This window comes from Saccopteryx bilineata, chromosome 10, assembly GCF_036850765.1.
Source record: "Saccopteryx bilineata isolate mSacBil1 chromosome 10, mSacBil1_pri_phased_curated, whole genome shotgun sequence".
NCBI lineage: Eukaryota > Metazoa > Chordata > Mammalia > Chiroptera > Emballonuridae > Saccopteryx > Saccopteryx bilineata.
The window spans coordinates 23,897,127-23,907,208 of NC_089499.1; positions in this window are offsets into that span (position 1 = coordinate 23,897,127).

Below are 10,082 nucleotides of genomic sequence, written 5' to 3' on the forward strand. Positions count from 1 at the left end.
GGTAAAGAATGCAGTGGGGGAAAAGTCATACACTAGTTAAATTACTTTGCACAACAATGACTTTTAAAACATTTTTTGCAAATTTGTATATGTTTACATATAGTAGAATCTCACAAATTCAACTTCATGTGTGCAGAAGACCAATCTTAATTGCAAAAAACGTATCTATCATAAAGATATTTAAATGGGTGAGCCCAAGTATGTGTAGTAACTACAGGAACAACAATAAGCAGCCTTTTAAAATTTTGTATTTATTGATTTGAGAAAGAGAGAGAAACATTAATTTATTGCCCCACTTATTTATGTATTCACTGGTTGATTCCTGTATGTGTCCTGACCGGAAATCAAACCCACAACCTTGGCATATCTGGATATGCTCTAACTGAGATACAGACAGGGCTAGACTGCCTTTTAGAAGTCCCAAAAGAAATGCATATTTTTAATCACTGGGAGAAAAAGATGTGCAATTAGCACATTCATTATTTGTATGTAAATTGATGATTCCAACAGCTGCTTAGCGGTGTTAAAAAACAATTTGTTCTTTTAATCAGGTAAAACCTTCTTCTTAAAATCCTGTTTACCCGTTTAATTTGCTGAACAACGTCCTTCTTTAGAGGACCGGGAGCAAAGGAAGATTAAGATTGCCTGTCCCTGATGTCCTCCTTCCTCTGGTGAGATCCTAATGCAAAAAGTGAGAGGACAAGCCATGGCTCAACATTCCCATTATGGTGACCTTCTCTGTTCTTTCAGGGCTGCAGCACTTTTTGGTTTGGGCAAGGAATATATTTCGCGGCAGCAAATATCATCTATCGACACAGCATTATATCTTCTCTAGTTATGGACCCTCTAGTGAAGCTCAAAGTAAACAGGTAGAAAATTTATGACAAAGTGAAGTTCTTTTCTCAAGAATGACTGACAAACCATCCTCTATGACCTTCATGCTGGCACTCCACCAGCCTGTCTGAGAAGGGATGCTGTAGGAGGACTGAGGATGTGAGGTCTGTTCCCTCCCCTAGGATTCCAGTTACAAGAGCCTTTCATTTTATTCATGAACAAACAGAGGAGAGTTGCTTTGTTTTTTGTTTGTTTGTTTGTTTGTTTTTTATTCATTTTTTTTAGAGAGGAGAGGGAGAGACAGAGAGAGAGGAGAGACAGAGAGAGAAGGGGGGAGGAGCTGGAAGCATCAACTCCTATATGTGCCTTGACCAGGCAAGCCCAGGGTTTAGAACCGGCGACCTCAGCATTTCCAGGTTGACGCTTTATCCACTGCGCCACCACAGGTCAGGCCAGAGGAGAGTTTTAAACAGGTAAGCCAAGCTGTTGGCCCCCGGTCATTGCTCTTCAAGATCACTCATCTTCTGCAGGGTTCCTCCCTCTGCAGGGGAACCAAGGCAAACCATCCCTTCTGCTGGCTCCTATCAGCCCATAAAAACAACCCAGCGTTAGAACTTGTTCAGGACACTGATTTAAATGCATTGGCCTTCACCCCATACCCATTCCCTTTCCTCTCCCTGCCCTTTGAAATCGATCAGGGCTTTTCGAACATCAGTGGGTGCATGAGTCATACAAAGGGCCTTGCAAAAAAAAAATGCAGATTCTAAATCAGAAGGACAGGTGGGGCCTGAGATTCTGCATTTCTAACAACCTCCCGGGTGAGGCTGCTGGCCGAGACCACACTCGAATAGCAAAGGAGCCAGAACTTAATATCAAGTTCCTGGTTTTATCTCTCAGTGCAGTAATATTGATAATAATAATAGTAAAAAGAATACTAACAGTGAACACATATATTTTACACATATATATCATTTTATTCACTGTTCTTTTCTCCATGAATGTGGAAACTGAGGTAGAGAGGTTAATAATATGACCCAAATGACACACCTAACGAGAGTCAGGATTCAAACTCAAGCAGTCCAGCCCCAGTCCTGCTTTTTTTTTTTTTTTTTTTTTTTTTTTTTTTTTTTTTTTGTATTTTTCTGAAGCTGGAAACGGGGAGAGACAGTCAGACAGACTCCCACATGCGCCCGACCGGGATCCACCCGGCACGCCCACCAGAGGCGACGCTCTGCCCACCAGGGGGCGATGCTCTGCCCCTCCGGGGCGTCACTCTGCCGAGACCAGAGCCACTCTAGCGCCTGGGGCAGAGGCCAAGGAGCCATCCTCAGCACCCGGGCCATCTTTGCTCCAATGGAGCCTTGGCTGTGGGAGGGGAAGAGAGAGACAGAGAGGAAGGGGGGGGGGAGCAAATGGGCGCTTCTCCTGTGTGCCCTGGCCGGGAATCGAACACGGGTCCCCCGCAGGCCAGGCCGACGCTCTACTGCTGAGCCAACCGGCCAGGGCTCCAGTTCTACTTTTGAACTACACTGTGGGTCCGGACTTGCCTTTGAACTTCAAACCGTGAGACTCTCTGATTCCCTTCCAGCCTCTGGGCTTCAGCTTTCCCACGGGCTTTCTGTTTCTCTTGCACTTATGCCCACCAGCTTCTCCTAGTTCTCTGGTGAAACTAACCTCTTCAGGCATCCAGACCCATTGAACCAGCTGTTCCAAGGGCGCTGGGAAGTAACAAAGGGAAAAGGTGCAGACTCATTCCAATTTAGAATGAGACATTTGATCAACTTTTAGGATCTCTGAACATATGCTTCTCCCCAGTAGTAATCAGACATAAATTAAAAAAAACAGAATCAACAACTTTGCTGTTTCTAGCCCCAAGCTGTTTCAGCCCACTCAGCACACCAAGTCTTGGATTTATTGGATAATACACACTGCGGGATCCCAACATGTCCAGTTGCTGGCAGAGTCCTTTAATGGCATTGACAGTTGTGACAGCCCAAGAAAAGAATTTTAGCAGCATGACTATGTCACCTAATGCGTACTAGTAAAGATGAAGTTATCAATGATATTTAGGTGGATGGTATGACCTATGATAGATAAATACCATGACATCAAAGTAGATTGCCTTGGTCAATAGGCACGGAAAATGTGTATTCCACCATATTCATATTTGTGTTCAGACCAGAAGGCCAACATTCATAGTCTATATGCTGATTCTAGGAGCTAGATTGAAGTTGTCCAAAAAAGTAGGGTCTCCTTAAGAAACTATTTGTTTCATCATAATTAAGAAACCATAGCACTTCCAATATAAGGTACTCCATCATCTTGAGTATTCCTTTGATGGTGAATGAATGTCCTACACAAAATGCCCAGGATAAGATGTCCCTGCTTCTGGGATACTTGCAATAGAGTTGATAAGAATACCTCCTGTGCCAGACAGAAGGAGTCTCTCGTTTTGGTGTAAACAATAGTCAGCAAAAGTGTTTTCTGCATTATTTTCCTACAGGGTCTTTTGTCTTTATTGCCATAATTCTAATGGGGAATTTTGTTTCTAGCATTTCCAGTCTATTGCTACATTCTTCTTCAAGCTGTGGGAAGTATGCTTGCAAACCTGAACTATGACCAAGCTGCTCCACTGCTGTTTGAAAAACGATATTACATCACGGGTCCAAAGATTCAACTCTTCAGTTGGAAAGTTCTTTTACCCCTGAGGTATCCCAATGGTCTATGAGCTTCTGGAAAATGAAATCTCAAGGTTGATCCTGTGTTTTAATGACATCCCAAGTGTAAGAGCAACAGAAAGTAAAATGAAATAAATACTTTACACATCCCAAACTCTTTTCAGCTATCTCAAAAAGAAGGAGATTAAAGTAGGGAGAGAAGGAGGAAGAAAAAAATGAACTGCATCTTCCGGAGCCATTTCTTAGACAATACTGCCGCTATTGGGATAATCCTTCCAATGCATGTGTAATTTGTATCTTCACTCAGTAAATCTTTGCTGAGGGCATTCTATGTTCAGGACACTGTATTTATTGCAATGAATAAAACAGATATGATCCTTGGCCTCAGGAAACTACAGAATAGTAATTCATGCAATCCATCTTCAATGTGTGGTAAAACAACTTCAAACGTTTTTAAAAACCACTTAAGTTCTCCTAGGGTTTTTATTTTCCACCACCCTTTTCTTTTATGAGAGTGTTGCTCTATAAAGATCCTTACAAGCATCTAACAAATATTGAATAGTACATTTGCATTAACGTATTATTATTAAACTATCTTGTTTGGGCAGTTAGCAGGAAACAGGCTAGGAGGTTTAAAGTTGGTAAGGCAGAATTAAAACAGCAAAGTTGAAAACAGATTACATATGGTACCCTGGCTATATAGCTCAGTTAGTTAGAGCATCATCCCAATAGCAAAGGTTGACATTAAACAAAAGTTTAATCCCTCGTCTGGGCATATAAAGAAACAGATTGATGTTTCTGTCTGTCTGTCTCTCTTTCTCCTTTTCCTCTCTCTCTAAAGTCAACAAATAAAAAATAAAAAATAATAGAGCATGATTTAATATTATACACTTAGAACTTAACAACATCAACAAAAAGCTGTTTTTAGCACTTTGCATATAGTATCTATCTTTTTCAACCACCATAACAACCTCTTGAGCAAGCACATTTATTAAAACCACTTTTCAAGTAATACAAAATGATGCTCTAGGAGATTAAATAATTTGCCCAAAAACAAAAGTGAAGGCCAAGATCAAACCCAATTGGTTTAATGTGCAGATAAAGCTCTCAAATGCCATGATATGCTGGCCTCTTTGGAACCTGCCAGATGGTAAGAGAAAAGTAGAATGTTGGCCAAATCATTTATAAGTCAATTAGAAGAAGATGCCAAATTCAAGCATGGTTGGGAATAACAAATTAGATACCGATAGCTAATCCAAAATCGTAGATGATGTGGTTTAGGGAAGGAACGAGATGAATAGCAAGTCAAAACTCCAGACAAATTTGCTGAGGTTAACATTCTCTGATAAGGTCCCTTCAGAAGATCTGTGGTGTTCACCCTGAGTATGTATCTCAAACAATCTCCCAGGCTGAGTAGTTCCACCCCAGCATCTGCTAAATGCACAATTTCTTACCATTAATGTTTCACCTTACAATGTTGTCACTGAGCTCAATCACAAAGTACTACCAGCACTGAAGAAGCCACCACTTTTCCCACAACAGTGTCACTGACCAAAGACAGTGGGGTAGAAATGGGCTTTTCTGTTGTGGTGAAAGATGAGAGAGTCCCCTGACAAACTCTACAACTGTCTTTAAACTCTGTAATAATTGTTAAGTCTATAATAATACATTTTTTTGCATAGAAGTGGGGAAGACTCCCTCACGCTTAACTATGTCACAACATTTGCAGACCTGAGGACTCTTCCACATACCTCAGATAATGCAATTCTCCATGAATGTGTTAGAGAAATATAAAACTCAATCATCTAGGGCACTGTCTCTAGCAATTTTAATGTATACATACTTCCGTGACACCTTTGAGCAAATGCTATGAACAACTATCTGGAATCTCACATGGGCCTTAATTTATTCATGGAAATGGTGATCAAGAGTGAAATTTACTGAGAAATTCAAGAAAGTGTATAAAGTATCAACATAAGTCATCTGTTTGTAAGGATGCCTTTTATAGAAAAATCATATTATTCCAGAAAACATGATCTTGGTCATACTAAATGCTACACAGCCCGAAATAGACCATATAAAGACATTGACAGTCCACAAGGTTTTCTGGTTAGAAATTTAGCCACCCCAAGTCTTTCTGACTCTAAAACCTTTACTTAGTCTGGATTCTGTCTGATCTGACAAGGTAATAAATTTAGACTGTACTCTGTAGACATGGGCGAGTGAGCAGAGTATTTTGAGGTAAAAGAGGAACTGACTGAGAGGAGGTTAGATCACTGTGTAAGGTTAGAACTGGAAAAGATTATCTACAGGGAGAAAAGGATGGAGACTATTGGGACCTTTTGCAAAGATCTAACATCTTATTTATAGTTGTCTTTTAGTTTTGATTTTCCCACTAGGTTGTACTTGGCCCGACTCTTTCCTTATCTAGTCTCCTGAAAACTCTTCAATTTGAATTTTAACTAGTTTCTAATTATCCTCAGATGAGACTGTCAAAGTTCTCCCAGTCATTAAAGTGTGTATCTTTTCTTCTTTCTCTTTTTGTCTTGCCTTGAGGCAAAGGGTAACCGTAGGGTTAAAAGGTGTTCAGTTACTACTGCTATGTCACAAACTTCCCCAAATTTGATATATCTTATGAGTCTACGGGCCAAGAATGTGGGCAGGGCTTGGCTAGACTATTCTCCTCTAAATGGTATTGACTGGGATCACTCAGTGTTACTCAGGGGAGGCCATGCTGGTTTACAGAATCCAAGGTGGCTTCACATACATGACTGTGTGTCTTGGGAGGAATGACTGGAAGGCTGGGCTCAGCTAGGACTGTTGATAAGAGCTTCTAATATGGCCTTTCTAATATGGCGGTATCCAGGTAGTCAGACTTTTACCGTAGCAGCTGGCTTCCCACAGAAAACTATGTAGGCTTTGGGCCTTTTCTGATCAAGCCTTGGAGGTCATGCAGTGTCACTCCCATAGTAGTCTATGGGTTGCAAGTGGGTCATAGGCCAGCCCTGGTTCTAGGGGAGGAGAATTAGATACCACCTCTTAATGGGGAATGGACAGATCACACTGTAGAAGAGTTGGTGAGATGGGAGATGATGTGGTGGTTTTCTATAAAAAATACCTTTGGGCACAAGAGCAAAGAGTTAAAGTCAGATAGATCTGAGTTCAAATCCCACCTCTTTCCTTTCTTAATTGTGCAATTCTTGGAAAGTGACATAATCCCACAGAAATTTGTTATTTTCTTATTTTATGCCTTATGAAGTGGGATTTAAAAAGTACTACCTGCCATGGTCAGATGATAAAATTAAATGAGAAGATATACTCAAAGCAACCTGACTATAGTTAAGTGCTCGAACGTGTGTTTCTCTCTCCCTTCTGTAGGATTGTAATACTACAAGCCATGACCCTATATGATCCTTACAAAACATTCTCCATTGCTTCCTAAGAACTGACTCATTTCTACTTCCTTCATATCTGTTTATTTATTTTTTGATCTCACCTTGTTTTCTCCACGTCTTTTTTTATCACCTGGGATGCTGACAGATGGGTCATTCACTCCAAAGCGGCCCACACAGGCACATCCATTTCCACGGAACACTGTCAGAACCGTGGAGTCAATGAAAAGAGTAATAATATTCAACAGCTTCTATACAGACTGAGGAATCTGTCTGCCCCCTGACAGAGAGCAAAATTTCAGGCCAGTCCTTATCTAACTCATCACAAATCCTAAACACATGGGTATGTACCCCAAAAGTATACACAATGGCGATTGTTTCCCAGTATGTGGTAAAGGACAAATTTCACTTTTAATATTGAATGGAATTAAAAAATTATAAGTTTTCAGGTAACATTTCAAACCCGAGCCTTAAAAAGCGAGTAGGGGAAGTAAACTTAAGGTAGGGTTACAAATCTTTTATAATAATGGCATCATGCTCATTTATCTCTATTGTATATTGGCCAAGTATTATTTTATCCTTTTCTCCTTCCCTCCTTCCTACCTTCCTTTCTTGTTTTTATTCTTTCTTTCACTCTTCATGCCTGTAACAATATTCCTCATTGTCAGTGATGTATTTATATTCACTCATTCTCTGGAGGCACATAAAATGGTGATGAAATACAAAATCTGGGCCAACCCGAATGGGGTAACCGCAGAGTAGTTCTTTTATTTGAATAAATTGAGCCGGCAGCAATGGTGGAAGTAGGTCTCCCATGATTTGGCTCTTTCCATGCTCTGTAACGTAGTGGAAACCCAAGCAAAACAGATGCTGATCAAGACAACTGCCGAGAGAGTGTTGTGATGTTCTCTTGCTGTTACCCATGAAATAAGCTTAAATTTATTGATGACTCTTTTTGCTGGAGGCATGAAGCTACATTCCGTTCACTTGAAAAACAAACAGAGAAAACTGATGAGGAGAGTGACCCAAGATATCTTGCGCCTTATTCTTCACAAAACAGTAGGGTCTTTAAATAACAATCAAATTTAAAAATGACTTCACCACTGGGGGTCTTGAGCCCAGAAATGTCTGATGCAATTAAGAACGTTACTTAGCAGGGCCTTCTGTGGCATGAACTGTGAACAGCCATGCACACATGGACAGTCTCTGCCATCCTTTGCTTTTCTTCTGAGAGAGGCAAAGATAACCACACTTGTTTTGATGGCTGGTTTGCATCTTGTCTCTTCTAAGGGTGTTGGCAGTCCTGATTAAGCAAACATGCTGTGGCCTCAGACAGACCAAGAATAATTGGAAGCTAACTTACCATGGAAACTGTAATGATATTTAAAATCACAGATGAGTGCTTTAGGGAGATAAGAGGAGCAATATTCAGAATGGGCAAAGAGGCATAGCACCGGTGACAGTCATCTCGCTTTCCTCATGAGCTGCAAGCAGCCTCCGGCGACAGACCCCATCAGGCAACTTCCTGTGGCCGAATTCTTCCACAATGACTGATGCGTTTATTTAACTAAGTTCGTTTTCGTTGTGCACGGATATGAAGAAAGAATTGTGAAGTATTGGACAACAGAGACACTTCTGCTCCCTTGACCTTTTGTTCATACGTTTGGTTGTTAGTCATTCCTCAAGCCAGAAAGGGGTTCAAATGGCTGTCCTCTTCTGCTTTTAAATTATATCCTCTCGCAGGCTTAGAAGGGCCTCCAGCGCCTCCTCCTTCCTCTCCTTCCACAGGGATTCTCCATCATAATCACGCCACGTGAGATGGACTTATTCCGAAACCCAGAACCATCTTTGTCTTCCCAGTTTGCTAAGTGCCATATCTCAGCACAGGAGCAAAGAGAAAGAAAGCCGACATCTGGCACTGCATCTCACAATTCCTTTCATTAGCCTTTTTATAACACTTCTTCTCTCCTTTGTACTTTTCTTCATCAAAAAAAAAAAAAATAAGCGAGCCAGAAACAGGGGCTCCCCTTACCGAGTCAGCTTCTCGTCTCCTTGGGCCTGCAAGGAGGTCCAGATGTAAGTTCCCGAGAGATTATCTGCAATATATGAGATCTATTTTTTTCATTAAGCAAAAGTGAAGATGCTAAATAAGTGTTCATTATTAATATGATAGTTTGCTTAATATGTCAGTATTGTCAAGATGTTAAATGTTTAGGCTCTGAACTTAGCCTGCCTGGGTTCAAATCTGAGTCCTCCTATTTCCTAGGACCTGGAAAGTTATTTCATCTTTTTTTTTTTGTCATCTTTTTATTATCCCTATATGCAACATAGGGATAATAATGTCGTCTGGTGGGGTTATTGAAAGCGTTGGATGAGAATGCTTTTAAAGTCTTATCAGAGTACATGACATATGATATATACTCAATAATCTCTGTGTGTGTGTGTATGTGTGTGTGTGTGTGTGAGAGAGAGAGAGAGAGACAGACAGAGACAGAGACAGAGAGACAGAGAGAGGAAGGGAGATAAGCAGCAAGAACTTATAGCTGCATCATTTTAGTTGTTCATTGATTGCTTCACATACGTGCCTTGACCAAGAGGCTCCAGCTGAGCCAGTGACTCTTGCTCAAGCCAGCGACCCCAGGGATCATGTTGATGATCTCATGCTCAAGCTGGTGACCTCATGCTCAAGCTGGTGAGCCTGTACTCAAGCCAAATGAGCCCACACTCAAGCTGGTGACCTTGGGCTTTCAAGCCTAAGACCTCAGGGTCTCGGGTGAACTCTATGCACTGCACCACCACCAGTCAGGCATTTTTTAAAAATTAATTATGAAGTATGTTCACAGTGTATTTTGTGGGTTGTGACAAATTCATGAGCATACCATAAAGAATTTGAAAACAGAAAACGAGGCTCCTCAGTCATTATAAATAAGAAAAAGGCATGTTGAGATTGAAAGGGCAGGTGGGTAGACAGGAGGGTGGATGCAAAAGTAAGACCTGACCTCAAATGAACTCAAGCATACGTAAAGACACATGTAGCCCCATGTTCATTGCAGCACTGTTCACAGTGGCCAAGACATGGAAACAACCAAAAAGCCCTTCAATAGAAGACTGGATAAAGAAGATGTGGCACATATACACTATGGAATACTACTCAGCCATAAGAAATGATGACATCAGA